The 9162-nt window shown below is 43.6% G+C and overlaps 1 pseudogene; it reads right to left on the reverse strand.

Moving 5' to 3' along the window:
• Positions 1 to 289: 289 nt before the first annotated feature.
• Positions 290 to 2010, reverse strand: LOC101279579 (cleavage and polyadenylation specificity factor subunit 5-like; annotated as a pseudogene).
• Between the last annotated feature and the right edge of the window lie 7152 nt (positions 2011 to 9162).

Below are 9162 nucleotides of genomic sequence, written 5' to 3' on the forward strand. Positions count from 1 at the left end.
AACCATGGGTACCTAATAACGGAATCCACTAGTCCTACCATATACCAGACCATCCAAAAGTAGTCAGCCAGGTAAATGTTTGGAATGCCCCATTAAAACCTCAGCCCTGGCACCATCTTGGGAACAGCATTCAGGGATAGGACATTCTTCTTCCTCCGGGGATGCAGTCTATGCATTGTACCAATAACGAGAATATACAGGTTCTGGAATCAAGGGGTAGAATGAAGAGTGCCTTTTCTCACATTGACTCACAATGAGCAGGTTGCCAACTTGCAACCTGAGGCTCTACTGGGTCCAAGGGCCTGGTTCACGGAAAATGAATGCTTGTTCCAGCGGATGAAGTAAGGTTTCAGCTTCTTTGGATTTCTTTTGTCCTTTTTGCAACTTCTCAAGTAGGATACTTACATGGCTCTTTAATCTTCAGCCTTTATTTCTCTCTAACACGAGCATTTAAGGCTATAAATATCTGAAGAGTGTTTGTGATATGGTAGTATATTGTCATTAGTTTTCATTTCTGCATACTAAGTGATTTCCACAAGAGTTTCTTCTTTAACACATCAGTTATTTAGAAGTTATTTCATGAATTTCCAAATATGGTATTTTTCTAATTTTCTTTTGGTTAATTCTTTTCTTTTCTCTTCTCTTAAGAAAGAAGTCCACTTTCTTTAATGTTGTACAGAAAGTATGTGTAGAACCAAAAATAAACATTATCACATTTGTTTACACCACAATCTAGTTTTTCATATTAACTTTGCTATTCAAACAACAGAAAGTAGGTGGTCATTTAGGGATTGGGAAAGAGATAAAACCCAAAAAACTTTTCTAGCATGTTTATTCTACACTGTGTACAGCTGTGCTCACAAAGACAGCTTCTCTTTTTTTTAATTTATTTATTTTTATTGGAGTATAGTTGATTTACAATGTTGTGTTAGTTTCTGCTGTACAGCAAAGTGAATCAGTTATACATATACATATATCTACTCTTCTTTAGACTCTTTTCCCATATAGGTTATTACAGAGTATTGAGAAGAGTTCCCTAAGGTGCCCACCTGCCACAACTAAGACCCGGCGCAAACAAACAAATAAATAAATATATAAGATCCCTGTGCTATACAGTAGGTCTTTATTAGTTATCTTTTTTTGTTTTGGCTGCTTTGGGTCTTCCTTGTGGTGTGCAGGCTTCTCATTGTGGTGGCTTGTCTTGTTGCGGAGCACGGGCTCTAGGTGCGTGAGTTTCAGTAGTTGTGGCACACGGGCTCAGTAGTTGTGGCGCACGGGCTTAGCTGCTCCGCAGCATGTGGGATCTTCCCGGACCAGGGATCAAACCCGTGTCCCCTGCATTGGCAGGCAGATTCTTAACCACTGTGCCACCAGGGAAACCCAGTTATCTATTTTATATATAATAATGTGTATATGTCAATCTCAATCTCCCAGTTTATCCTTCCCCACCAAGACGGCTTCTCTTACTTCTCTGCTGCGCAGGAATTCAGTTGTGTATAAAATTGAACCTGCTCAAAAGCTGGGGGAGACTAGATATGATGGGTCCATATCTGGGTGTGTCGTCATACAGTTCAAACAGTGGTGCAGCTACCAGCTCGTAATTTTTAAGGACTGCAAACAAGGCTTTCTCTTGAAGTTGAACCAAAAACAACTTCTTATGTTCCTTAGGTTTTGTAATATGTACAGGAATATATGGATACTGAGAAGGTTCAAAATTTGGTCTCCACCAGTTACCATTGCAGTCATCAATGTCCCAGTCTTGCAGGACTCCATCTTGACGACCCAATAGCTCTGTCATTAAGCATTTTTGTCCGTCGACTTCATCTTCTCCTATGTTAAGCTACAACCAGGTAATTTGAAGAAAGTTTTTCCCAGCTGTAGCAGCAACACATGGGGTAGCCGGTGCTCAGGGACAGTCAAAACCCCTTCTACAGTCCTCCTCCTGCCAATTTTATCAAGTTCCTCCCTCATGCGCTGAAATCTGGCTGCAACAGAGCTGTACTTCTTTTTTTAATTATTATTATTTTATTTTATAAATAATATCTGGCCATTTATTAACCAATGGAGTTATTGCACAACAAACTACCTCACATCTTTCAGGAAGCAAAACCACTACCTTTGAAAAATAAAGACGTCACCCACTGAATTTGAACACAATTAAAATGTGCTTTAAATATTTCTTTGGGGGAGGGGACACAACATTTCCAGTCAATTAAGAGAAGCATTGTAGAGTCCAAGTCTTTTATTTTCTTTACACCCATCATGCCATGAATTCATAGGGAATGGGCTCCAACAGTTCAGACTCCTTTCCATTGGTTCTCACGACGTGTGCTTCTCTGGGTGGAGCAGGCTGGCGCTTCAGTTGAACACAAGTACCCTTCTATCTGGCTTCCTTCTTTTTCTTATCATTTTCCTTCACACATTTCAGGAAGCAATCTCGGCTCTTAGAGTGCTTAATATACTTGCTAGGCACATTAATTCTCTTGGCAAGAATCTTGCCCTTGTTCGTCTGTGGCACCACGGACATGCTGGCGAGCTCGGGCACTGGAGGCAAGGGGAAAGGGAGAGGCAGGGAGATGTTCCCTGTGCCGGCAGAGGTTATCTGCATTCCACGGAACAGCCGCCGCCCTTCACTAACAGGAGAGTGCAAGAGCTGGTTAATACTTTCTAATTTAATTGAATCAGAGAGTGAATCAGTCTTTTGAGATCTGATGAAAATAACATTGTGGGATCTTTTTTCATAAACGCTCCCTATGAGATTCACTGTTGTTCTATTTCTGCCCCGAAGTTAAGCTTCTTGGTTGCAGAGTTTAGTCAATAGAGTAACGTCTTGATCTGAATATTGCAGAAAGTAATGTGTCAAATATCCCATGGAGGGAATTCCCTGGAAGTCCAATGGTTAGGACTCCCGCTTTCACTGCCCAGGGTACAGGTTCAATCCCTGGTCGGGGAACTAAGATCTCACAAGCCACGTAGGGCAGCCAAATTAAAAAAAAAAAAAAAATTCATGGAGAGTAGCATTGTGAATTTCTCTTTGTAGTTCTGTCCATTTTCATTTATATACAGTATTTTGACTATTTAGTTAGGTTCACACAAGTTTGTATTTGCTTTATTTTCCTGGCGTAATAAACCTTTTATCATAATGGAGTGATCCTCTCTATCTGTAGTAATGCTTTTTGCATTAAATTCTGTTTTGCCTGATAATAACATGGCTACATCTGCTTTCTTTCCCTTAGTTTGTCTAAATACAAGTATATCCTTTTGCATTCCTCTGCTTTAGATCTTTCTGAAACTTAAACCTTTAGATATTTCTTGTCAGCAGTATAACGATTTCTATAATCCATTCTGACAATCTGTTTTTTGTTTGTTTTTTGGCCGAGTGGCTTGTGGGAACTTAGTTGCCTGACCAGGGATCGAACCCGGTCCCTGCAGTGAGAGCACCGAGTCCTAACCACTGGACTGCCAAGGAGTTCCCTCTTGTCCTTTTTAAATTAATGTTTTTAGTTATTTGTATTTTATATACTCTTTTACAATTTATGTGGTAATCAGCGCTCTCTTTGGATTATTTTGTCCATCTTATTTTGTGCTTTCTTTGCTATTTTTATTCCTCTCTGGCTTTTTTTGGATCAATTAAATATTCTTTCTAATTACTTTCTTAATTTTTACAAGTATGGGACATATTTTCAGCTTAATAATTTTTACCCTGATATTTTGACATTCCTATTTAACTTAGTAAAATCTACAATGAATAGCTTTACGGTCCTTCAAACCACACAAGGATATTTGAATATATGAACCTCACTTCCTCTCCCTCTTACGTGTTCATCTTGCTCTTTTAAGCCCAGCGGACAGTATTATTGTTTTACACTGTCAATGTTCTTCATTCTTTCCGGCATCTCCGATCTTTTTTCTGGATTGCTTTCCTCCTGTCCAAAGTACATTCTTTAGAATCTCCTGAAGTTCTGTTGGGGGCACACCCTCTGTAGTCCTTTCCTGGGGGGACTGGTTCTAGGAGCCCCTGGGGATGCTCAAGCCACTTATATAAAATGGTGTAGTATGAGGAATACAGTCGACTCCCCTATGGGCAGACTTAACTGCCGATCGAAGTACTTGTGCACAAACGATGGAGAAAGAGAATACACAGTAAGAGGAGACCTTAGGTTGTTAAATAACCAGAGACTTTCCTGCTTATTAGAACTCATGACTTGACTGCCTGAAAGATTACTCACGCCCGAAAATAAGCAAGAAGCTGTCTCCAGGAAGAAAAGTGAAAATATTCTTTAGAGGAAATTGGGCAGCTCTGAAGCATCTGCCTGTGTCTGCTGGACTCACATTAATGCCTCAGGGCAGGTTAAATGTGCGCGGCACAGGCTAAATCTCAGAGGCTGAGGGTCAAGGACTCCTGGAATGCTGGCGGTGGTGGGAGGAGAGCTTAAGGGCCAACAGGTGGGGAGACAGGAAAAGGCTGGAGGTCCCAGCTTCATTTTAGGCTGGAAGGAACAGGTTTCCTGTTTAGAAAGGCTGGGGAGGAAGTTTTACATGATAAATGCAAGTATCTACAGGATGTGATCAGGCCCCAGGGCAGGAGAGAAAGCTGGGTCTTGGGAGATAGACTAAAAGACCTGCAGAATTAACCCCTTTCATTGTTGTTGTTATGGTCTCTTGCCCAGTCCATCCTGAGGGAGGAGAAGGGGTACCAGAAGTGAACACAAATTCGTAGAGTTTGTGTTCCAAAAGCGTTGCATGTGAATGCAATTCCTTGTAAACACTTTTGGTTGTTCTACCCCTGCTCGTGACACTGCATGATTTTTTTTTTTTTTAACCTAACCCTGATGTGCTCTCAGGGACCCTAATTCCACCCCAAGCCCTCTTTGACCAGAACCAGAAGGTGGGAGGTTTATGCCTTGGGGCAAGACTGCAAATGGCTCTGATAAGGATGCAGAAGAGCAATTTGCCAGATCACTGACCCATACTGCATCCCTGATATGCTGTGCCTCTGCCTGAGGAAGACACCTGGGTACCTCTTCGGCGAGGCAGCTGTAAACACTGGGGCTGTTCTTTGGCTGCCTTTGCGGTTGTCCACCGTCTTCTGCTAGGATACATCTGGTTTGTGCTTGAAGTGGATGTGATTAAAGAGGGGTCTGAGAGGCACCTTCACCTCTACATTCCTTCATCTTTATGGGTGGCACAACTCCCCTCCCCCCCAGGATGTGGGATTATTTGTGAGTTATGATTTTGGTCAGGGGAAGCAGGTTCAGAGGTTTCCACTTGACCTTGCCCACTGCCATAGCTCTTCCCCACAGGCTAAGGACCATGTAGGGGTTCTTCCGACTGTCAAGCATGTCCACTGCAATTCTGTATTTGTGGATTGGGGAAATGACCATCAGGTGGCTCCATGGACATGGCAGACTCACTAAGGAGGCCTGGTCCAGGACTCCGTTATTACCTGGCCCTGGAATGATGATGCTTCAAGCCTCGGGATTTTTTTTTTTTTTTTGGAAGCAACTCGAGGCTTGTGGGATCTTAGTTCCCCAACCAGGGATTGAACCTGGGCCCACGGCAGTGAAAGCACCAAGTCCTAATGATTGGACCGCCAGGGAACTCCTAAACCTCAGGATTTCTTTCTTTCTTTCTTTTATAGTTTAGTGTTTTATTTTGAAATTTTTTTTAAGTACAAAAAAACCAGAATAAGGGGCTTCCCTGGTGGCGCAGTGGTTGAGAGTCTGCCTGCCGATGCAGGGGACACGGGTTCGTGCCCCGGTCCGGGAAGATCCCACATGCCGCGGAGCAGCTGGGCCCGTGAGCCATGGCTGCTGAGCCTGCGCGTCCGGAGCCTGTGCTCCGCAACGGGAGAGGCCACAACAGTGAGGCACGCGTACCACAAAAAAAAAAAAAGAAAGAAAGAACGAGCCCATTTTCAGATTAGGCAGTTTATTACTCACACAGAGAGTGAAAGTGAAAAGTCAGAGGTGCCAGATCCTTGTGGCCCTTGTGCAGGGCGACACCAAGACAAAAGGGGTCCAGCGTGGCACCATGGATGACGCCCAGGCTGTGACGCAGCTGAACAGCTTAGAGCTGGCAGCCGCGCTCTAAGTGGGAGGAGGGGTGGCAGGCCGAATTCCGAGGTGGCCCCCCAAGAGTCCACCCCCTGCTGTACATGCCTTCCCTGTGTAACTCCCTCCCCCTGAGTGTGGGTGCCCGCTCTCCTGGCGGAAGTGCTATGGGCGGAGGTAGGCAATTCCACACCCAGAGGGTGTCTGTGTTGACTGACCTTTATTCCCCACCACCGCTGGCCTGTGACACTGACCAGACAGGTAAGGTAAATGCAGGTGCTGTAGAAATCACTAGCCCTGCATCTTTCAGATCTTTATGGAACTAATTTCTGCAATGTCCTCCGGGGCACGGAATTGTTTTTAGGTTATTATCTTGGCTGTAGGAGGCCCTTTCCAGGACTCCGACTGGCCATTCCTACCATAATAGACATTATTCCTCTGGTAAGGGAAGCAAGACTGGCCAAATAGCCACAAGGTGTGTCTGGGATCCCACTTGACCCTCTGTGAGATGGACTCTGGCCAAGACTTATCTTCCTCCTGACCGCCCTAAGCCTCTCTGTCCAAAGAATCCTAGTACTCCAGGGATTAGGCTCAGATAAGCACCATTATCTACAAATGTGGCTTTCAGTAAAATGAGCACAGACTGAGATGAAAGAATCCAATTCCAGATCCTCTCATTTGCTAGGTGTATACCAGGCAAGATCCTTAAGCTTCCTGAGCCTGTGTGCTCATCGGTAAATGAAAGCCAAAAATATTCTTCTGATAGTTTCTTGTTTGTGCTGCTGTGATAAAATTACGTACCAAGTGCTTTCCACACTGCCTAGAATATAGCCTAACGACCGTCAGTACCACTTGCTGCTTCTTCTGGAAAGTGTAAAGAGGAACAGAAATGTGTATTACGTTTATTTGTATTTTAACAACCCACACTGTCAGTTTTTAATTATTCCTCATTTATTTCCAACTTTTGTTGTTTTTTAATAACATAGAATTTAGGGGTAGGAATTCAGGACTAGGTCACCCATCAAGTTGAAGGAATATTCTTACATGACAGATTGGTTAGATTAAGTCCTCAAGAATCAAATGAATTGGTCCTTATTTTCAAATAATTGAGCTATAAGATTTATCTTTTACTTCTATGTTTATGATTCAAAATTTTTATAGATTATACTCCATTTAAAGTCGATTTATCTTTTACTTGCTAATATATAATCTCTATCCCTAGCCTAGGATTAAATTTGGAAAAGATTTTTTTTTAACTGCATAACTCTAGAATATGTGTGCTTCTGACCATAGCTGTTAGGAATGTGAATTGGTAAAGCATTTCTGTAGAGCAGATGTTATGGCTATTTAAAACAGATTTCAGTGGGAATTCCCTGGTGGTCCAGTGGTTAGGATTCCGAGCTCTCACTGCTGAGGAACTGGGTTCAGTCCCTGGGCGGGTAATAAGATCCCACAAGCCGTGTGATGCGGCCAAAAAACAAGACAAAACAACAACAACAAAAACCCCACAGATTTCGGGACTGCAACCTTAGAGTACATGATCCAGTGGGACTGGGGGAGGGGGCTGAAGAATTTGCATTTCTGACAAGTTCCCAGACGATGCTGGTCCTGAAGCTGCTGGTCCGTAGACCACACTTTGAGAACTACTGATGTAGAGAATTCTGGTAACATTTACTTAAAGCCAGAAAAATATTCATAAACTGTGACGCAGGATAAATGAAGATGAGTAGCCCCCAGCCCATCACCTGCTTTGGAGGCTCTCCAGCTGACCCCCCAGGACCTGCTACAGCCCCACCTGGTCATGCAGGGCACACCCCCCAGCACTGAGGAGTGTGGTGAAGGCATGACGCACCCAGGGCAGCCCCAGGTTCTCAGGGTGTGGCCGGGGCAGCAGAGGGGAAGGGCAGTCAGGACCACATCCCAGCTCTCTGACCCTGCTTACGTTTTTTCTATTGCACTTATCAACATATATCATAGATTTGACTGGTTTATCGTATTTGTTGCCCGATCCCCTCACCTCTCATCAGAATGCAAGTTCCCTAGAGCAAGAATTTTTGTATATTTTGGGCAACAACAGTGTTTGGATCATAGCAGGTACTCAGTAAATATTGACTGACTATACCCATATGTCTGTATGTTCATAGTACTATTTCTATAAGGATGCACAAGAAAATGGCAGCAGGCTTTCTGTGGGCAAGGGACATGGGGAAAGGACTGGGAGTGAGCACAACTTTCTACTGACTCTGTTCAGTCCTTTGAATTTTTCCTACCAACTGTTAAAAACAAGATGACATGCCCAAGATGGAGTTGCTCATGCTAAACCCCACGTCACCAAACTGAAACTTATTTATACTTTTGGCTCTCCCTGAAATGGAATCTTAGCCCAGCCAATCAGGAATTGCCTGACCAGCACTAGGGAGGTCAGCTGCCTGGTCGACCTCTACCTGCCGACCCCTAAAGGGAAGTAACGTTGTAATAACCAATCTGCTTTTTTGCCCGATATAACTTCTTGTTCCTGCTCCTCTGTGCCTACACAAGTCTTTCATTTTGTACAGCTACTTGGGGCTCCTTTCTATCTGCCAGATTGGGTGCGGCCTGATTGGAATCAATTTTTGCTCAAATAAATTCTTAAAAATTGTAATATGCCTCAGTTTACTTTTTAACACCACATATGTCACCTAGCTTAAAAAAAGTTAGATCCCTATTATTGATTAGGAAGAACAAGTTGTAAGAGAAATAGTCATAATAGGAGAAAACTTAAGGAACACAGTCACACACACACACACACACACACACACACACACACACACACACACACACACACACACACACACAAGTATGGTTTGGTTAGTTAACACCTGAGACAGGCTTGAAGAAAAGTTCAGTGTTCACTGATCATACTCTTAAGTGGCCTAGACCTGAGGCCCTACCCCAGGCCCTCTCCCAGGCTCACTCCAGGGGGTCCCACAGGTCCTTTCCAGCCCTTTCTCCAGGCCCATGTTATTTGCAAGTGTCAAGTAACAACAGTTAATAATTAATGAGGGAAAGAGAAGCCGGCCTGGGGCTGCTTCGGGAAAAAGAGAAAATCTCTAAGTCCAAGGAACTATAG

Source organism: Orcinus orca, chromosome 13 (assembly GCF_937001465.1).
Source record: "Orcinus orca chromosome 13, mOrcOrc1.1, whole genome shotgun sequence".
Taxonomy (NCBI): Eukaryota; Metazoa; Chordata; class Mammalia; order Artiodactyla; family Delphinidae; genus Orcinus; species Orcinus orca.